Source organism: Haliaeetus leucocephalus, unplaced genomic scaffold (assembly GCF_000737465.1).
Source record: "Haliaeetus leucocephalus isolate CR32 unplaced genomic scaffold, Haliaeetus_leucocephalus-4.0 Scaffold656, whole genome shotgun sequence".
Classification (NCBI taxonomy): domain Eukaryota; kingdom Metazoa; phylum Chordata; class Aves; order Accipitriformes; family Accipitridae; genus Haliaeetus; species Haliaeetus leucocephalus.
Window position 1 is genome coordinate 7,722,914 of NW_010973092.1, and position 17,946 is coordinate 7,740,859.

A 17,946-nucleotide genomic window follows, 5' to 3' on the forward strand; every position below is an offset into this window, starting at 1 on the left:
TGTGTTTTTGTGGATGAAACTGAAAATAGAATGAAGCTTAATTAAGAGCAGGGTTTTCAGGTAGCTTTTTTACTATGTCGATCAGCCCATCTACTCTGTTTATGCTATGCAAGCCCTATATGAAACAAGCATGACAGCTAACCATGGCAGGAGCTGGTCACCTACAGGGGCTAAAGCCAATACTAGGCTATGGTTTCCCTGGTCAAAACACTCAAGACAGTATCAACTTGCGTGGTTCTCTATTCGCAGCTATACATTGATGTGGTAATCCCTCCCGTGAGCTCAGGTGTGACAAATGTTTATGCAGCAGCTTTGTGAACCAGAAAAAGGAAAGTCTGATTTTTTTTCAGGGGGAAAAAAAATGGGGTTAGTGTCTTATTTTGGTTTCATTCCTAATCTGGGTCACGGTGTGACAATTCCTTCAGTAATACTGGGTTGGCATGCTGGAAATGCATTGTAAGGAGTGAACAATGGGTAATAAGGGAGCAAGACTGACTTAAATCAGTACTTAAATCAGTGTCTGTTGCAGTCTGAGGTTTTAATTTTTTAATAATGGAACCTAACAATTTGGCCTTTTTTTAAAAGATGTCTGTGAGATGTGGCTGTTACTTCAGCAGAACATATCATTGCAGGCTTAATCCTAATTTGCAGATACACTGCTTCCTGGGTTCCTGCTAGTTAACAGGCAAAATCTGCTCTGTTACAGGCAACCACAATGCAACATCAGTTGTTGCATGGATGTAATGGGGAGGAGGGAAGACTTGCCTCTTATGTCTGTGAATTGCAAAATCCACATGTAGAATAATGTTGAATCTGTGCCTCTGCATGGCTGATTCCCTCATCTGGAACATTAAAGTGTCTCGTTCCTTTTTTGTTGCAATGTTCCTCTGCTAACTCTGCCAAGCTTGACACTTTGAAAAGAGTAAGAAACATTAGGAATTATTTGTCATTCAATAGGACTAATAACTGAAGAGAATGATTTGTTAACCACATACTTATTTAAGAGTAAAACACTGAGCAATTTGATAAGCTAATTCCTACAGGGAATAAAAGAGCTGAGAACTTGAGCTTTTTGGAACTGAATTTTATTTTTAAATGTGATTTCTCTACTGAGCTGAAAAGCTTTAAAGTACAGACTACTTTGGTCAATGATTTCAGCTTAGATTTTCTCAGTTTGTCATAATGCAACATTATAATGGTAATATAGGTTGTAAAGATCAAGTCAGACCTCAGTTAAGTGTATGTTACTATTGTCTCCAAATAATGCCTCTGAACCCAGATGCTTCAGTGGGTTTGGTAAAGAGGAATTGGATTACAAATATAAGGATGCTATACAGTAATTAGAAAATTTCTGGAATTCTATTCCCCCTCCCTGCTTTGGAGCACTGCTTTGCTGCAGAGATTGCTTTGATTCAGTGTTCAGCCTGGGAGAAAACAGCTTCCCCTTGGGTGTAGGGGGTGGTGGGGAGGCACTGGTGGATTATCCTGGTTTGGCCCTCTCCTAAATGCCCAATGAGTGATACTTTTTCCTCTCTGCGAGAGGAACCTGAAAAAGATCCCCTACAAATGTCAATTAGATTAAAAGTACCACTACACTTGTGCAGGGGTGTTTTGGGGTTCACAGGGAAAGTTCTGAGGATACAACTGAGTAAAAGCTTTTGTTAACTTTGTACTGAAATGATAATTTGTCTTTCGTGCTGGGGTTAAAAACCAAGCTTTCCTGTACCAATATCTTCAACAAAAATAGGGAGCATATGGGGGGTGGATTTGCTTAAAATGCTTTAATACTTGATCCATACTTCAATTTGTTAGGGAAATAAAATGATTGGACTTCCCTGGGGCTAAGGCAATCTCACAGCAGGAGGGTCCCAGGTACGTATTCACAGGGCAGGCAGGGCATGGGGTGTACCCCCTTCCTTTGCAAAGTGGTGTATGTATCGTGGGTGCCAATGAGACGATGGGGGTCAGTAGCTTTGGCTGCCTTTTAGCTCTCCCTTGCCCCTTACGTATAGGTACAGAAGCTAATTGCCACTGCAATTAAATTGAAGGGATTGGATGCCTCTAGACATGCGTGTATCTCCAGGAGATACAAGGTACGACTACCTACTTTAACATTTAATGTTGTATTGACATTTAAGGTTGAAATCAGCATTGAAGCTTCCAGTGAATTCATGGGTGCAAGTTTATATTTAGACTGTACTTACAGAGGAGCCCTAAGGCTGCCCTCAATTCCAAACTTACCATCTCCACAGTCAAAGAAACTGCCAGCATGTCCCTTGGCATAGCTGGAGGCCTCTTCTCAAAGCGAGACCTCAAGGGCCCAAAACATTCGGTGCCTTTTTATGCTGCTGATAGTCTCCCTTCTGGCTGCTCTAGCCTCAGTATAAACAGATGATCTAAACTGGGAGTATCAGGCTCTTTAGGAAGAATGTCGTCATCCCTTAAGTATCATGTGTTTTGTTTGCTTTAACCTTAGGCTCTCTCCATACCAGCAATATTGCCATCATATTTCTGTCCCCTTCTGTTTTCAGAAAGTGCTGGTCAAACAAGAAAAGAGTTTGCATGGCAGGAGTTCAGCTAGGGAGATTTTCTGTTTAATCAGAGCCTCTGGGGACTGTTTATACACGAGGATCTTGTCCAGGCATGGAGCACGCACTGACTATGTGGTGCTTTGGAAGGTAAACTGAGCTTTGCTGTGTCGGATGGCTGCACCGCCAAGTGCTGCCAAGTCGCTGTGCCATGAGCAGCCACTGGAGGACTTCATTCTGCTGCCATCCAGCTCATTAGCTTTCAGTAGCTCACACATGTTTATTTATATAAACTAAACCTGCGAAAACAAGACAGTATGTCAAAGTCAAATTACTTGGTGTGACTCTCCTCCTTCAGCAGGAAAAGATGGGGTTACTGTACTCATTCATCTCCTTCTCGTTCACTGCAAAGTAACACAATTAGCAGTGAGAAAAGGCTGCCAATCCAGTGAATAATCTTGGAGATCTCTGAGCAGTTAAGCATGTTAATTAAATTGGCATTGCAGCAGGAGTTTGAGTTAGCAGGCTACCAGCAATCTTTTGGAGGAGAGTTTTCTTTCCCTACACAGTGCTCAGAGTTCCAAAGTCTAGACTGATTTGGGCAGATTCTTTGCTGCCTTCCAATGGCAGATTCATTTCAGGGGAGCTGTTCCTGATCTAGACAACTCTATAGTCAGAAACATGCATGCATTACTTCAGTGTATTTTTTCCTGTTTATAGGCATATGTGATGCTGTATGGTATTTACTCCAGAATCTCCCACTTCTACAATCTGCTCTTTCTAATATATTTCCCCCTGTTTTGGTAACTGTGGGACTCAATAGGCACAACTCAAACTTGGCAGACCTTTTGACACTGGTCTTATGAGACCCACCATCCAGATTTCTTATCTCTGCATTAGTATCAACAGAAATGGTGCCATACAATGCTGAAGACTCTGTGCTGCCATCACAACAACTCTCTATGTTCAACTCTATTGTTTACCTCCAGCTAAATAAAGATAGATGCCCTTTGGGATCTTGCTTTAAAAATATTGGTATGTGTAAGTTCCTGCAAACACAGAACGCATCACTTACTCTGTGCCTTGAACAAACCAGAACATCTTATCTGGATGTAAGGCTGCGTTGTGCCTTATGGATGATAAACACATGTAACCATGATTCAGCAGTATAAATCAGAAATAGCTCTGTGGAGGTCAAAAGTGCAGTGCAATAACAAAAAATTCCAGTGCAAGAGGAGAGGAGGAGAAAAGCAGTGAACTTTAGAACTATTCTCTATGGGCCTTACAATGTAACATTTTCTGTGGATGTTGACTTCGCTGGGTATTCATTGTAGTAATTAAGTAGTAGCCCCTTCCTTGTGTGACTGTTCACAACAGGCCAGCATTAAGGTAGTGTGACTGCTTCTAAGACTTCTCTTGAAAAGTTAAGTCCTTGGGTTTGCCAGGCCTTCAGCAGCCTGCCCTTGCTTCTCTGCCTTGGTATCACCACTTTTGCAAGCAGAAGGATTGTGTCCCCACTAGATGCTGTTGGTGAGGATCTGGTTATTGGGAGTGATCACTGCACCCTAGGACATTATGGCAAAACCTTTTGGAGGGAGGTGTAACCTCTTCATGTGCAATTAAGACAATGTCTTGTCTACAGGTGTCTTGTCTGAGATGTCAGACGAATTCTCAGTATTAGATGGGGGGAGAGAGCTGGGCACACAGTGTCTACAACTCCCATGTAGGGGTCTGTCCCACCCCTTCTCCTGTCCCATTTTGAATGCTTTGCTTTAAAGGCTGCTGGAACTAGTTCATGGGAGGCGGGGGGGAATCATTGTGCCTCTTTTCCTCTAAAATGGATCTGTAGGAGGTTGGATGTGCTGAACTAGTACATTTCTAAGGACAAAAACTCCTAATGTTTTTGAAGATTTTTTTTCCCCTGTTACCATGTTGCCAAGCAACATTTTTACAGTATCAGCAGCTGGGGAAACTAAACTCTGAATGTCTGAAAATGGATTAAAGGAGAGGAAAGAAGGCACCTATGTTGTCTTTCTGGCAATACCCTTCCACTACTGAGAAGGTGTACCCCTCACTCCACCAGTAGACTCCCAAATTATTAGACTAGAACTTGGATTTATTCCTCTTCATCTGTCTGTAAATGTATTGACACTTGAAAGTGATGCTAGGTGGAGTTGCAAGTCTTTGCTGTCTAGCTAGTAGATTCTTAAATAATAGGGCTGGCACAGATCTGAGAGGTCCTCCAGCCCTTTTTGCCATGGGAGGTCAGGTGCTGTTATCCCATCACATGGGATGGTGGGGTGACATGAGTCAAAGCTTCTACTTACGAATCTAGAGTGTGTCTGAGCCTGTACTCAAAATCCCCTCCTAGCCCCACAGCAGGTAATAACTGTTTACTCCTGCGGCGGAGTTAAAGGCGGCTAAAATGATGCAATGCCTGACTCCCGTGCCACTGGCAGCAGAACCTGGTCGGACTTAATTATGATAGCCTGAGGTGCGTGGCAGACTCCTGACACTGCTTTGGCATTTCTAGGGAAGTCTTTTTGTCTTGTATCATTTGTATGGATAGGACACTGGGGACCCCAATGTGCTGAATGCTGTTTGAACACACAGCAACAGAGACTTCTTGCTCTGCAGAGTTTAGTCAACCTTATTTCCAGACTTTTTTAAAAATGCATATATTACCATAATAACCAGAGGTCACCAAAGGTCAGTCTCGTTGGGCTAGCAGTGTGCCATTATATACTAAAAGATGGTTTCTGCTCCAAGGAATTTATATTCAAAGGTGTTTTGCAGTCAGCTCTCTGACTCTTCTCAGCTTCTGCTTAACTTTAACACTAGAATATTTTCTAATCAGGGTTTAAAATCCATATTGAGACTCCATCTCAGGTGACCTTCTAACCACTCAAAAACTAATGAGGATGGAAAAGCTGAGCTTTGGAGCTTCATATTTTGTTTTACAGTCTGAGTGATCTATGTTTGCTCCATGCAGGGCAAAGAGAATTCTCTCCCTCTTTGAGCAGATAAATTGAAAGTAATAGACTTTGAAAAGACACTTGGATCAACATAGATGATGGGTCCTTTTAGTCTTCTGATTAATAGGATGCAGTAGACAGCCAAGTAACCTTTAACAGATAGAAAGTAAGAAGAAAAACATTCTCTGAATTAAACTTTAAGGGCAGAAAAACCCTGCTTTTAAAAGTCATCACTGCAAAGACTTTTATGTTATAGCTGAAGGTGTCTAAATCTCAAAGCCATAGAAGAAATCCACTTAGGACACTGCACAGGGGTTCTCTGGTGAAACTTGGTTAGACAGTATTATATGCACATTAAATATTTCCAGGACTTAAAGCCACTTCCTGGTCACTAAAACATTGATAACTTTTCAGTTGGTCATCAAAAAAAAAATCAATTATCTCTAGGAGGAGGATTATGTATAAGACAGAAACAACCACTGTCTGGAAGAGTTGCTTGAAGACTTGTATTTCAAATACAGAAGTTATTTCCTTATAGCTGTCTAGTGTCAGAAGATGAGGCTGTTGTAAACACAGCTAATAGGGTCCATTGCTATTTGCCTAGACAGATATGTTAAGCTTCTTGTAAAGCATATTAACCCTTTGTTTTAACAAGTGGTGTTAGACCTGTGCAACCAAGCTCTGGAATAGATTTTCTTTTTGGCAACTTCTGGCAAGCTTGCAAGGAGAACTTGTTTCTCTTCTGATTTATTACTTATCCCTCTGGCAACGTTGCCTCTTCCAGCTCCATATTTCTTCCTTTCTCTTTCCTTAAGTTCCAACTACATCAAAAAAATGAAAAAAGTTCATCAAAATGACTAAGGATAACCTAACAGAGCACTTCCCACCTTGGGGAAGGAGAAAAGAAATAAACTATCTGTTTCCCTTGTTGTTTTGCAAAGACTTTAGAACCAGAAATCTGACCTCCACAACATTGAACAGAGTCTTTGTTCCTTTCTTCTCAACTTTCTCTGAACTGTGAAAATATCCCTACTCCTGTGTGTGTGTATATATATAAAAAAAAACAAAAACCAAAACACAATACCCCCCCAAAACCAAAACCCTGAACAAAAAACCCCCAAACAAACAAAAAAAAGGGCGGAGGTGGTTTAATAGGTTCTATAGACCACATTCTGTCCCTTTTAACTGTGAAATGCTCAAAGGCAATTTAAAACTTCCTGCAAGGTGTAGGTGAGAATTCCCTTTATATGTTACATTATCCATGTCAGTGACTGTTGCTAAAACAGCCTGAGCCACAGGCCTTTGCCTTATGGATATCAGAGCAGCTCAACTTGTCTGACCATAACTTGGGGAAAAGATCATGGGACTTTAGTAATGGGGTAAGATCATAACAGCAGCAATATCCTCCTGTTTCTGAAGACTGCAAACACTGGTGATGCATCTCCCCAGACAGACTTTTTCCCTTAGCCACAATTTCTGCAGTTCTCAAATGCGCTCTCCTTATTCCACTTCTGGGTCAGTGCTGGTTGCCTTGGGACTCCCCATGCCAGCTGGCCAGGGAAGGAGGAGGAGGAAGGTGTCCCACCAAATAGTAAACAGAGCTTGTGTCTGATTTTACAAGATTTGAATCCAGCCCTGGACAAACTGTTGTATGAAAGCATGCTGTATCATTAAATGCTGCAAAGCTGTAAAGCTAGCATTGCTGCTTCAGAATCCAGCCATGTGTCTGTTCTAAATCATGAATATAATATATTCATACTTTGGTTAGTTTCTGTGGGGGAGCATTGCCATTTGCCTCTTACTCCAAATGATTATTGTTAGTTAAATATTTGCTGATTTTTTTCAAATACAATGAAAATCAATCTTCAGCAAATATATCCAGTACGGTAACTGAAGACTGTATCCAAAGCGCATTAACATCAGTGGAAGGATTCCTGCTGGATTTGGCAGGTGCTAAATAGTACAGGGAAAGAGAAGAATTTGTGAAAAAGGTTTCCATCTCAGATCTGACCTTCTGCAATAATTACTTCATGGAGTAGAATTCAGGTTTTTGTTAGACCTGCACTAAAAACTTCATTCATTACCCACTGTATTTGCACATGTAATAGCTGTGTGATCCACAGTGACTACATCTTTAAACTTGGAAAGTGAAAATCTGTATTCAGAAATATGGCTGCGGGCACTGCAGAAACAGCTTCAAAATATCTCATGACATAATGGTGATGTTGCATCTTAGACCCATGCAACCTGGTGAAGACTGGGCCAAGGTCTCATGTGTTCTTTAGTGACTCACCAGCTTTTGGATGTGATGTTTCTGTTCTACATTTGACCTAGACTAGAACAAGGAAAACACCTCCCACTTATCCAGCTGGGCTTAAGCTGAAAGTCAAAATGTCAGTGCTAGAACATGGGAAACATGAATAAGGCATGAGTTCAAGGCAGACACCAGTATGTGAGGTCATGACTGTGAGCACAGGCATAATACTCTAGTTGAGCAGGGTAGTTTCCCCAGCCCTCTTGGCTAAGCTTAATGCAGCAGATTTTCCTGGTGTAGAAAGATCTAGGATATTAGAGGCAAGTGCAGTATATTGACAAAGTAAAATCATCCCAGATCTCTTAGGGTAGAGGCAGCTATAACTCGCTGCATGCCAAACCATTTATGCTTGGAGCACTTTCCTGGTACATGAATGCTGGTGTCACGCTACATCAATAAGCACTTCTGTAGCTGTTCAGGAAACAAACATGAGGCGAGAGGCAAAGTTATGCCATGGATTAGAAACTGGGATCAATACTAGGATCAGTGGGGGATTTTAGTGGTGAGACTTCTAAACTATTTATCAACAGTCTGTAAAGGGGCTGAGGGATGAAGTGGTAACATCTGCAGAGTGTATAAAGAAACACTGCAAACTAAATCAGCTTTCCAACAGGGTACCAAATGTTATCCCAGACTAGCTGAGCCTACTGCTAAATGTACCAACCTATCTCCAGGCTGGGATGTGCTCATAGCTGTCTTAGTGTTGAGATGTTGCAGGACCAGATAGCAAATAGAAATAACTGAAAGCAGAATCAGGGCTTTATAGGAGGAATAAGGGTGATGAGTGAGGGAGAGGTGAGAGGTTGAAAGGAACTTTGTCCTGGATGAAGTTAAATTCCCTTGGTTGGCTTTTGGTCTGTTTGTCAGAACATCACAAAATGCATCTTGGGGATCTCCATGTGAGAAAATTTACTGTAAATCCACTTTTCAGACCACTGTGGCTTTTCTTTCTCCATTGGCTGTTCCATATGGCTGTGATTAATAATGGTCACAGATAATAATACTGATTATCACAGGAATGAAGTAAGGACCTTTAATGAAAGCAAATCTGCTTTTAGCTGAGGCTTGCTAAGATGGAGTGATACAGCTTACGTAGATATGAACTGTAGCAAATGATTCCAAAGACACATTTGCTGAGAATTAATTTTGTAACAGATGCAAAGGCCAAAACTGTGGATGTAAACTGGAGATGAGCTGGCTCAGAGCATCTGGTACAGTTTTGCTGCATGCTCTGGGCTGAATTTCACCTATGCCTAACCTGCTCCTGTCTCCACACCAGCAGTTGTCTACAGGCATATTTGTACAAGTACAGCCACTTGCCAGTGCACGTCATGGAGTCTCAACATCTGCCTGAAGTCCTAGAGCTGGCTGGTTAGGTTGTTAGTACCTAAGTTAATTTCATGCTTGTGGTCAAGGATGAAATTATCAAATTGCTGCTACAGCTTTAAAACCAGGGTGTAACAGGACAGTCCCCTGCAGATCCTGGTGGTTTTTTTTCCCCTGTGCCCATAACTGGAACACAGGCAACGTGTTGTGGTGACCTGTGTATCACTACAGATGGCCAGTTGTCACTTGGTGCTGGGGACACCACCATTGCTCCCATTGTGACCAGCCCAGGTGGGTACAGAGCCATATGGGGAGCTCCCTGCTCAACCATCCCCACTCTGTGGCTAAGCAGGCTGCTGCTGAAGCATCCCCAGTTCCTACCAGCTCAGCAAGCAGGACTAATGGATTTCAGAAAATGCAAGCGTACTTAATACAGGCTCATTCCCACTCCCTTACTTGTTGTATAACTCCAGTGACTGCAGTCCACATACTGTCAATAACAAATAAAAATGATCAAAGACATATATCAATAGTAAAAACTTTCTTTACTACACGATCAACAAGCAAAAAAAGTGTGACTTGTCTAGAGAAGGATTTCATATTACAAGCAATAATGTAGTGAGATTGTACTATTTTTCAGACACATTAGGAAGCCCCTAGCAGATCCAGAGCTATCAGATTTCCACAGTACCTTTAATGTAATTTTCATACTGCTTCTTGGAAGTGTGCTGTTAACTTCATTTTACAGATGAAGAACTGAGGCAAATACAGTGAAGACCAGGTAACTCCTGTCCAGAGGTCTAACATCCCTTTGCCCCAGCTCTTAAGGAGATGTTCCAGTGTGAAATTAGTCATCTAAGAAGGAGTTGTATTTAGCTGCAAGCATCCTCATTCAAATCATTGCCCGCTTTTCTGGAGCGATAGGGAGCAGATAATTTTGCACCTAGAAAGATTTCTGTTTGGGATGAGCTTTGGATCAAATTTAGATTTGTTAGTGATGGGAATAAGTATCCCTAATTAATATTGATTGTTAGCAGTACTCTCATGCCCCTACTCCATTCCTTTAGGTCATGAGCACATGTTTGAGCCCCCCTGTCCTTGTGCACAGCTGTGTGCAGTAAGCCCCAACCTGATGGTGCTGTTTCTTGGCTTACAATGTTGTATGGTCTGCTTTGTGGTCCAGTTTTGGTTCCTTAGACTTTCTGCTAAGTCCAGCAGGACACCTCAAGAGGAGCTGAACCTGTGGGTTGCTATCTAGGAGATGCAGGCCACCCAAAGCAGCTGAGATTTTACAGCCATGGTATTAGGCAAGAATTCACATGCTGGAGAGCTGTTTCTGAATTCAAGCTTTCCTTTGAGGAAAAGCAACAACACACTTCCTTGATTGTAAAGGGAATATGAAAATGTGAATAAAGTGCTGAGATTAACACAGCATCATCTACTGATGTCCTTTGAGTCAGTCAGAAGAAATAGCACCAAGAGATAAGACCTTCTATTCAATACAAAGCAAGGTCGGTAGTTGCATCTAAACATTAGGGCTACTGTTTCATCAGAAATGTACTGTTCACTGCACATCTTACAGACCCTTGCTGCTGTGGATACCAGGAGTCTTGTTCTTCTCTTCTATTGTCAAAATCAACTTCTCCCAGACAAGAGCTGAGAGTGAATGTGTACTATTGTGTGGCATTGTTTTTGCAGAGAGTCATTGTCTAAGAAAAGAATATATCTTCAGCCCTAAAAAATGTACAAGGTTTTGGCTGCACAATTACTTCATTTGTTCTGGTACAGATAAGAATAAATATCGAGCTAAATTAAGTTGAGAAAAATGGTTGTAGGTATGACCCAATTGTAGTAATAAATTAGAAACATTGAGTGGGAAAGGTAGCCTGCACCTCTGGAGTATCATTGATAAAGGTCTTATATGTTTGAAGACCAGTCTATTTTTTCCACCTACATCGCTTGGTTTATTAAAAGGTATAACTTCTCCCTAGAAGTTTTACCTCCCTTATCCTTGGGCTATAATGATAGCACACTCTTTCAACATTTATATTACTAAAAAGTATTCAGTATGCAGAGAACAGAAAATAAGATATCACTGAATAAATTGAATCAACTATCAGAAATAAGACCAGGCTACTGATGGACTTTTAAGTATGTTTCATTTATTAAATCTCCCTATTTTAAATTTGCGTGAGAGACTACTACAGGCTTTCCCATCTGCTGTAACAGTGTCACAGAATCCAGAGGTAGGAGCAGTTCCACTGAATTCTGGAGTTTTGCTTCCAGTAACGGCATCTACCTGACATGCTCACTCTTGGCCCATTTCTGTTTAGTGGAGTTGAAGTGCTATCGCCATCAACTATGTCAAATGCAAGACAAAACTGGTATCTGTTTCAATGAATAAAAGAATTTTCTGCTCCATGCTGCAAAAATGACACTTATATTAGCTGCATTTAATATATGTTGATGGGATTAAAATGTGTATTTATGAATAAAGTTTCCTGCTTAGGCAATGAAATGCTATCTATGTAAGTGACAACATGACTAAGTGCTGCAGAAGGCAAGGGATTGATTTTACTTGGTATGCATTGGGTTTAGCAGGAAGAATGCATTGATTTAAGCTATTTTCATAAGGAAGCAGCTGCATAATTTCACTTGGTTTAGTTTGTGTATTCCAGTGGTAGTAGCAATTTCTACAGTAGTACATGTGATTATTCAAGTGCATATACTGGTTTTATTTTTTGGATATCTAACTATTTTCTGTACCTAAAGGCAAAAAGGCTTCCTTCATACTTGTAGAAGACTTTTTTCATATTCCTGAATTCATATTAAATAAAGCAATTTTCTGGCATGTAGTAAAAATCATGGGGCTTACTTCTTTAAGGTGCAGATGTTTCTTGGAACAAATCTGCTAGGAAGAATATTCAGATATAAATGCAATGACAATGCATTATAATCAAGACTGAGACATCAATGTTGAGGTCTGAATTGTGCACAAATGTGGGTGTCGGAGGATGAGCAAAACGGTATAAATTTATTCTTTATCTGATACTTCCAATATGTGGTAAGTCATGGAGAACAAATGGGAGGTCATTCTACCGAACCAGCTGGTGGTGTACATAAAGGGATTAAATGTGGTGATCATGTCAGGAATACAATGCCATTCCAACGAAGATTTTTTGCAGTGCAATAGTGTCCTACCTGTTATTACTTTTCTACACCTGCAGTAGTCAGTGCAGCTGTAGACATACATGTGTCATCTGCACAACAGAGCTGTGAAAACAGGCTTTGCACTGAGGCTTCACGCTTCCATTTTGACCACGGCAAGTACATTCAAAAAAGCTTACCTTTAAAAACAACAAAAAAAACCAACCCTGAAGATTTTGAGCAAGAAGGGGGGGAAAAAAGCCACAACAAACAACCTAAAACCACAGGCATTATTTGGATCAGCTTGGGTAAAAATTTCAATAGGATCTAAGTGCTTATGGTACTTTTCAAATGTGTAAAGGCTTAGTCAGCACCCTGGTAAGAAGTAAGCTTCATGACTTTTCCACTCTATCTGAAAAATACCTTTATTAAACATCATGGAAAAACATTTTTTGCAACCATAAGTGACTCTGTTTTGCTTTTTATAACTGTTCTTCAATAATATATTTGTGCCAGGTGAGCGTGGATATGCTGCTTTAGCATCTTTCCTGGAGTAATTGATTGCCCCTTCCCCCATCCAGTCTATGCCAATATAAACTCACATTTTGTTACTTTTTTTTTTACACAAAGAAAGTTGGACCCCTCTGCTTATCTCAGTACAGTTAGACAAGGCATAAGTCATTTAGGGCCTCTGCAGGTTTGTAGCAGCAGATTAAAACTAGATATTTGAAACTGTTACCACCCTTACCCATCTGCCTTGCTTTCCTACCAGATGCTACTGGCCCAGTGACATATGAGTATCTCATGAATCAACTCCTGAACCACTGCAGTTCTCGGGCTGGTGCATTAAAGTAAAACGGAAGAGTCAGTTTTAACCTCACACATCACAATGTGACAATGTTAATTCCAACTGCAGAATTGCAAGCCAGTATTTTACAAGACTTCCAAATTCAAAAGCAAATAAAAATTTTTAAGATTGTTTAAAAAATAACAAAAATGAAACTACAAAAAATTCTTATTCAGATTCATGACACATCACTATCGGCTTCCTTTTTAAAAGCAGTGCATAAATACCTGTTATCCTGTGAGCTCCCTTTGCCTGATGTTCCAGACTGGCTTTGAGTACTGATGCTGTGTTTATTTAGGATAACAAAATATGTTCTCTAGTGAATAACAAATTTACTTTTTTCCTTGTCCCTTTAGTTCACTATGAATTTTTTAAAGGGGGAACAGTCTTCTTACTGCTGCTGCTGCAGCAATTTGCTGTTATTTCATGGGATTGAAGGGTAGTGAAAATGTCTTTTAACAGACAGTACAATAATTAACACCACCAAAAGAAAATTAGCTAGAGCAGCTAGGTGGCACAAAGTGAGCTGATGAGCGAATTTTCTGAAGCTACCTAAACAGCTTTAGTGCATCCATCCTACTGTCAGAAGCGACACAAGAACAACCTTTAACAAATGTTATCAGTCAGCTGTTACCCTTCAAAAAAAATTCAACTAGGTGCTTATCAAAGCACTTAAATTTTATGCAGTTCCCCAAATGCTTTCTTTGCAGGATTTGTGATGGGAGAATGAGTTGTGAATGGAGAGGTCTATAGTGTCCACCTCTCCTAACAGAAGAATTACCTTTTAATTGACTCAATGCTAAAAGGTAAAAAAAAAAAAAAATAAAAAATCCCCCAAACCAGTCAGATTTTGAGGATCCAGCTGACCCCTCTGTAACCCCAGTGTGATGCTGAGGGGTCCTGCGGACAGTCTGCTCGATGCATTTCAGTGGCTGCCAGTCAGATCTGTCATCCTGCCTAGTTACTAACATGCCTTTGTAGCCTGTGCTAGCTGCTTCATAGGGAGTGACAAGAAACTTGCTTATTAGTATATGTCTTCAGTTATCTTCACCTTCTCAAACTTCCTACATATGGATCAGCCAGAGCTGGCTTAAGTGCTCTTTAAAGCTTCTATTTTTGTTTAATAACTGGAATTCCCTTGAATGAAGAGAATACTGTGGGATTACTTTTATTGCTTAATAAGCCTCATCCTTTTAGCTACAAACTCTCCCAAACTCACCCCGGAGATGCACAAACCTGCCTGCCAAGTTCCTTCCTAGCAGAAGTGCTGGCTGTACCAGATGTTCAGGGTTCCTGAGTCAGAATCCCAGAGACAGTGAGATTGCTTTAAGCACACATTAATAATCTTTGGTTTTCTGAGCCCTAAAGTTCAGTAGGGCCACATCTTTTTGATACCCTTCCCCAACTTTAGGACTAAAAAAAAAAATACAGTTCTGTTTTTATGAGCAGATGCTGAGACAGCATTTGAGATTGTGTGAACTTGTAAGATGGAGCATTGAAGGAAAAGCTCAGCTATCATGAAGCTGGTGATGTGATTTAGATTTGGCATGTACAGAAGGCCAAATTGTAACAGGGCAGGGGAGATCAGTGTCCAGGCTTTGGTAAATTAAAGCCTGTAATAAGTACTATGCGGGGAAATGGGCTTAAGACTCAGACACTTGCGCCTCACATTAAGGATTACACAGATGGAAATAGGACAAGAATCAGCTCTCCAACTCTCAGCCTAGTCCAGGTCATATCTGAGTTTTCAGGTTTCTCTCGGTCATCTTTGCTTACTCAAATAGCAAAGCTGGACAGTTGCTGAGATGATCCCAGAACACTAATCCTGTGAAGACATTTGCTGATCTACTATCCATTACAGTCCTGCTCTTCCCAGGAGAGTTGCAGGTTAAAAAGAAACTGTTACAGAAGGACACAAGGACATAGGTGAGGAAAGCATCACCTGTAAGATAATGCAGGACAGCCTCTCCTATTTCTGCTTTCTCTAGCATCCTGCCATGAAAGGGCTTCTACAGAAACCCACCCTACGAGCCCTGTAAGAAATCCTGTCCACTTCTGGAGCAAGTTATGTTGTTGGAGGTTGCTGATGTTCCCATGCCTCAAGGAGGATGGTGATGGCCCTGGGGGAGCTTTGTGTCCTTTGGAATGGGTCCTGGAAAGTGCTCTGGTGAAGGATAGCTTTTGCTCGCATTCCCCAGCAGCTCATATTTTTTTTCCCAGCAGGAGACAGCATGTGCAGTCATTTACAGAAAGCTCCGCTTCTCTATGTGCTGCTGGCTGTCAAAGGGCTGAGTGAGAGTATCCAAAAGGAGGGGAAAGATATTCTGAGCAGCCTCCCTCCACATTACACCTGGCCTGAGTGCTGCTTGTGCTGCTTTTACCACAAATGCATATTGTTTTCAGCATGTGGTCTGTTCTGTTCTCAGCGCCTCGGTGATGCATATGAATTCAGCTCCTGGGTCATGTCTGAAGTCATAAGAATAAAATCTCACCATAAGTTACGTTAGGCTGAATTAATTTTTGGGAGGGGGAGATATGTTTGAGCTCTTTGCCTTTAGCAGTGTTAGCACTGGTTTCCACAAGCTGGAAGCAGTGATGCACCATGTTAAGATGTCTACGGTTTGTGATGGATGCAGCCTGTGAGAAACTGTTCCAGGTTAGCAAAAAGGGGAGTGAGTGTTACACAGGCAAGTTATTTTGACATCTCTTGTTTATACTAATTTGGATAGGCACAGATGGAAAAGACTTGGCTGGGCCTGCCAAGTTTATTCCAGTCCAAAGGAGGAGAAGGAAGAGAGTAGGTAGCTCATTTCTGTTGTAAGATGCCACAGGGGAAGCTCTTGGGGGCTGTGGTGGCACAGTTTCTGTTTGGCCAGGCAGGGCATTAAAAGAAGGGAAGGGACCAAGGCATCCTGGCTGTGATTTGAAGCTGGTGGAGGAAATGGGAACAACTTGCCTACCCTTCCTCATGTGAGAGCAGGAGATCAGACAGACTTTGCTCTCTGCCCCCCCCACACCTTTGCGGAACAAGCTGCTCCAGAAAAATGGGGCTATTTCAATAATGTCTGCCCTGTGGCAAGGGAGAAATGAGGACAGCTAGACAAGCAGTGGCTCAGGCATTGCCCTGCTCCAAAGCCAGGCCAGTGACGACTTGTTCTGCACTGCTGGAGCCCACTGTCCCACTGGGCTTTGCAGATGAAGCCTGGGCAGAGAATGCTGTGTCTACTCTCATTTTGGAGGGCTGCATGTCTCTGGTTTTTTGAAAATACTAAGGGGCTGGGAGTCCTACTCTAACTCCCAAGCTTGACAGCACACCCTGCAGTGGATTTCCTGCTCCTGGCAGAAAGCAAATTTTCTGAACAGCTAATGCAGTGTTTGGGCCCCTCCTCGTGTACCTGTGCAGGCTGCTATTTAATGGCATGATCCCCCATCGCATCTGTTTAGAAAAAGGTTTCCCTTCTAGGGAGCAGTAGTGAAGGGGATACCCTGCACTGTATGGAATAAGCCTGTAGGTTTGTGAATGTGACAGATGAGCAGGAAATTCTCAAAGTTAAGGCTTTCTGCAGTCGTGCTGGGAGAACGAGGCAAGATGCTCCGACCATAAGGAGTACATAGATTAATCTACTGTTCTGTAAATCACTCTTCAGAGCTGCCTCTCTGCAGTACAAGATTTATTTATTTTTTTTATGTGAACAAATTTCCTTTGTGTAATGAAAAGATCCACCAAGGACAAAATTTAGAGGTGGAGAGTAACAGGGCCAGATTCATCTCCTGTGCAGGCATCCGCAGGGGGAGTAGAGAAGGTGCAGAGACTCTTTGGTCCCTGGAACAGGCAGCTGCTGTAGCAGCTCAGGGAAAATAATGTCTGTGTGAGGCAGGTGGGCCTGCCTTGCTGTGCAGGTTGGCTGTGCCATACCCAACCACTCTTCTCACATGTCTGCCAGCTTAATTAAACTGACTCTCAAAGATGGTGATGTGCACTGGAGCTAGAGTGTGTAAGAATCAAAGGACTTCGCCCAGTTAGCAAATGGGGAGCCAGGCAACCAAATGTGACTCAGAGGCAATCCCTACCCTGTTTCGCAGCCTCCCCAAGTGCTATTTCTGTGCTCTGTGGTCCTGACCCCTGAGCGGTGCTCTGCTGTCCGGGTACCTCTTCTTGTACATTGTTTCTGATTTCTTGCTTCATCTACAGGTAGCACAGAGACCAGTTCTCTGCACCTTCCTTTTACATATTTGGAGACTGTTTCCCCACTAATCTTATCTCTCAATTAAGCAGCCTCAGATCCTTGAGGTTTCCTGCTCAGCTGCTTTTGCAGGCTATATGATAGGCATTCAGCTGCCAGATGAGTCCTGTATGTGTGTAATAGCTCAGCTGTAGAGAGCTGCTGTGTAAGCCATATACCCATATGCCACCAAAGCCTTTTGTGATGGCAAGTGGAGATGCTACGTAGCAGAGATACTGGGACAGGTATTGAGGTAATTCAGCATCGTCACTTGTGTGAGCTCTGCACTTGGCACCAGTTGCAGAGCTAGTGCTCTAATGCTCAGGGCTGACAACAGCAAGATGGGGGGTACTGAATGTTTCACTTAGATGGTGCAAATTGCCTAGGAGAGTTAGTAATAAAAATACCTGAAATGGGGAAGTGAATGGAACTGACCAAGGAAGTCTAGCTAAAGTTGGGTATAATGTTGCCCTTCACTTCTGTTTAGAGACATGTCTTGCTGAATACACCCAGAGCCCTAATTGGAGATTATAGTAAGGGACAATATGGTAAATATCCAAGTAGAAGTATCAAAATGGGAATAAGT